Here is a 3,791-nt window from a genome sequence, read left to right as displayed (position 1 = left end):
CACTGCGAGACGAGACGATCAATATTTATGGGCGTTTTGACTTTATGCCACATCGCAGTTTCTATAGTGTCTTTACAGTGATGTGCATTGATTACGGTCCCGCGCAAGAGGAACTCGACAAGCAGAGGGCCCGTGAAGTCGAAGAAGATGGTCACCATGACCTGAGCGGAACTTGTGTGAACAGCGTAGGATTTCTTTGGCGGACAAGATGTGGGATGAAACTTCCTGGCAGATTAAAACTGTGTGCCCGACCGAGACTCGAACTCGGGACCTTTGCCTTTCGCGGGCAAGTACCTCAGTAACTCAGTTGGTAGAGCACTTGCCCGCGAAAGGCAAAGGTCCCGAGTTCGAGTCTCGGTCGGGCACACAGTTTTAATCTGCCAGGAAGTTTCATATCAGCGCATACTCCGCTGCAGAGTGAAAATCTCACTCTGGAAACATCCCCTAGGCTGTGGCTAAGCCATGTCTCCGCAATATCCTTTCTTTCAGGAGTGCTAGTTCTGCAAGGTTCGCAGGAGAGCTTCTGTAAAGTTTGGAAGGTAGGAGACGAGGTACTGGCAGAAGTAAAGCTGTGAGTAGCACGCGTGAGTCGTGCTTCGGTAGCTCAGTTGGTAGAGCACTTGCCCACGAAAGGCAAAGGTCCCGAGTTCGAGTCTCGGTCGGGCACACAGTTTTAATCTGCCAGGAAGTTTCATATCAGCGCACACTCCGCTGCAGAGTGAAAATCTCATTCTGGAAACATCCCCCAGGCTGTGGCTAAGCCATGTCTCCGCAATATCCTTTCTTTCAGGAGTGCTAGTTCTGCAAGGTTCGCAGGAGAGCTTCTGTAAAGTTTGGAAGGTAGGAGACGAGGTACTGGCAGAAGTAAAGCTGTGAGTAGCGGGCGTGAGTCGTGCTTCGGTAGCTCAGTTGGTAGAGCACTGCCCGCGAAAGGCAAAGGTCCCGAGTTCGAGTCTCGGTCGGGCACACAGTTTTAATCTGCCAGGAAGTTTCATATCAGCGCACACTCCGCTGCAGAGTGAAAATCTCATTCTGAAGATGTGGGATGTTTCCACTGTTTGTTTTTCCGTTTGCTCTCTCGCTGCCACTTTACATCACGATGCCCTCCTTCTTTGACTGCAGGGGCGTTCTGCTCGCTTGTAACTAGAATCAATGCCCATTGCTATAAAGATACTTTACAGAAACTGCGACGTTTCATAAAGTCAAAACGCCAACGAATCCCGCCTGGCGGAGTCATCCAGTTTCACAATAATGCTTCTTTCGGACATATGCGAAAGAACAGACACCGTAAACACATAATTACGGCGATCACAAGCCAAAAGTCCGCCCCTGGTAGCTGAGTGGTCAGCTCGACGGAATGTCGCACCTAACGGCCCGGGTTCTATTCCCGGCTGAGTCGGAGATTTTCTCCGCTCAAGGACTGGGTGTAGTGTTGTCCTTATCATCATCATTTCATCCCCATCGACACGCAAGTTGCCGAAGTGACGTCAGCTCGAAAGACTTGCACCAGGCGAGCGGTCTACCCGACGGGAGGCCCTAGCCATACGGCATTTCCATTTACAAGCCAAAGATAATTTCTGTGTGAATGCACACATAGTCTCGAACTCATGCGGGAATAGGCTTTACCAAAAGCATTGAGATTAACGAGCAGGGAAGACTATTCTCGTAGTGTGTGGAATAAGTTGAGGCTTTGGGTCTGCTGCAGGGCGTTCTCGGTATAAGTCCGCCCAGCGGCGCTAATTCTCGTGTCTTCCGTGGCTTATGGTTAGAGCACCTCTCTAGTAGGCAGGACATCCCGGGTTCAAATCCCGGTCGGACACACATTTTAAAATTCCTTGTTGATTTCTATCAATGTCCCGTACGCAGGTGATGTTTATAATTCATTGAAATGGTAAACTGTTTGGGATAAATGGGATTTGGGGTATTAGCTCGCCTGTGACACTTCCCTTCGAAAATTCCGCTTCTATGATGTAATATTGAAGAGAATTATCTTCAAGTCTCTGCGACTGAAGGGTGCTGACTGGCGAGATGACTCATGACGCTCTAGGTGAAGAACCACATCGCGCTCCGCTTTCAGAAGGAGTTTCCAAAGAGCGAGTTGAAGCCTAATGTTCTTGTGTTGCTGCAAGTCTCACCTTACGACCTTCGTTGGCGTCTTGAAACCACATAGTCTCTTAGCCGTTCTGATGCATTCAGAGAGACTCAACTGTTTTCTGGGCTTTTTTTATTCCTAAAGAAAAGTAAATCAAAATGTAATGAGCAGGCACTCAAATCCCGAAACAAACTCATTGTATTCATTTTTCCTAACATAACCTATCGAAAGAAGCAAGGTAATATCGTTAAGTTTTTAATACATAAAGCCAAATTAGTAAGTCTGTGCATTCTAGCCAAGTAAATTTGCCATTAGTTTCTAGTCTTCAAGATAAGAATGCAGTGTTTACTTACATAAGCTTCTAAATACATCTGTCAATGTGTTAAAAAATTAAAAGCGCTGTCTCCTGGTTATTTATCGTACTACAAAACTAAAAGTTCCATTTATTGCTTCTCTGGTGTACTACGATGTGCTGATTAACCATCTGAACTACTAATCAGAACAGACGATTTTAGATAATACTGTAAATTACGGTTCTTTTTTCGTGTTCCAGTTTTGATGAAATAAAGTCTATATCTCGCCTCATAGTATTCTCAAGTCATCTGTAGGAACACTATGAACACTCGTGTAGTAGGTTTGGTGACAAGCGTGTTCAAACAGACACACGACGATTTTAGATATAACTTTAAACTACGATGAATTTTTTCAAGATCGGATTTTGATGAAATAAAGGGTTTACATTGCCCCAACGTACGCTGAAGTTATCTGTGAAAACTCCACAAAAATTCGTCTAGTAGTTTCGGGGATTACCGTGTTCAAATAGACAAACAGACAGACACGAAGGTTTTACAATTTTAATGTTAGTATAAATTTTGGTTTCGAAATTTAGTATTGATTTTTGTTTTTCTACGTTTTTCCCTTTCTTTGCTTACGTCAGTCCAGTTCAGTCAACCTATTATAAGCTTATTTTGATTGCAAACAGAAATGGGGTTCTTTGAGGGACCTAATCTTCAATTTTGACGTAATGTTTTACATAAAATTTATCTTTAGCCTGATTTTAAATTATATAAATTATATAAAATTATATTAAAATTATATAAATTATATAAATTCCAATTCTGAGGTTCGAGTAACGCCATAGCAATGACATTGCAAGCCACAATTACAATAGAAATTTACAGAGGCTGAGGAGGCAGGTTATCAGCAAGGTGGCGGGACTGGCAGGAAATGGTTGTGATACATCCCCTTAGAAAAATTAAATGACGGTGCTGGAAAACCTCTACGTTATTTGATTTTCAAACAGCTGAGCAAAACTGAACGTGCACAGACATTTCTCTCTTTACTTATTCTGATCAACAGTAACCTGACACACAATATTTTTAGCGCAAAGCAATCTGACTTTCAATAATCCCTACAAAAGAATGGCCATGATTAACAATAACCTATACCTTTCATGAATCACTTACCTCACAAAAATCTTCGTTACTCGAACTACTGCAATACAGCGAGTGCGAATACTGTCAGCTAAATAAAAGATTCTAACTACTGAAGGCACTAACTACTAATAGGCATAGTTAGCAAATGAAAGATTTTGATAGAGAACAAACAATGTATTTACCTTAATAATGTTCAAAAGTCATCATATATATATATATATATATATATATATATATATATATATATATATATATATCAATTC

The 3,791-nt window shown here is 42.3% G+C and overlaps 1 non-coding gene across 1 annotated transcript; it reads left to right on the top strand.

The window, feature by feature from the left end:
- Positions 1-893: 893 nt before the first annotated feature.
- Positions 894-967, top strand: Trnas-cga (transfer RNA serine (anticodon CGA)). The gene has a single exon. It is a non-coding gene; the product is annotated as a tRNA-Ser (tRNA).
- The last annotated feature ends 2,824 nt before the right edge of the window (positions 968-3,791 follow it).

The sequence above is a fragment of the Schistocerca cancellata genome, chromosome 7, assembly GCF_023864275.1.
Source record: "Schistocerca cancellata isolate TAMUIC-IGC-003103 chromosome 7, iqSchCanc2.1, whole genome shotgun sequence".
Lineage (NCBI taxonomy): Eukaryota > Metazoa > Arthropoda > Insecta > Orthoptera > Acrididae > Schistocerca > Schistocerca cancellata.
This window is presented reverse-complemented; position numbering and strand designations above follow the sequence as displayed.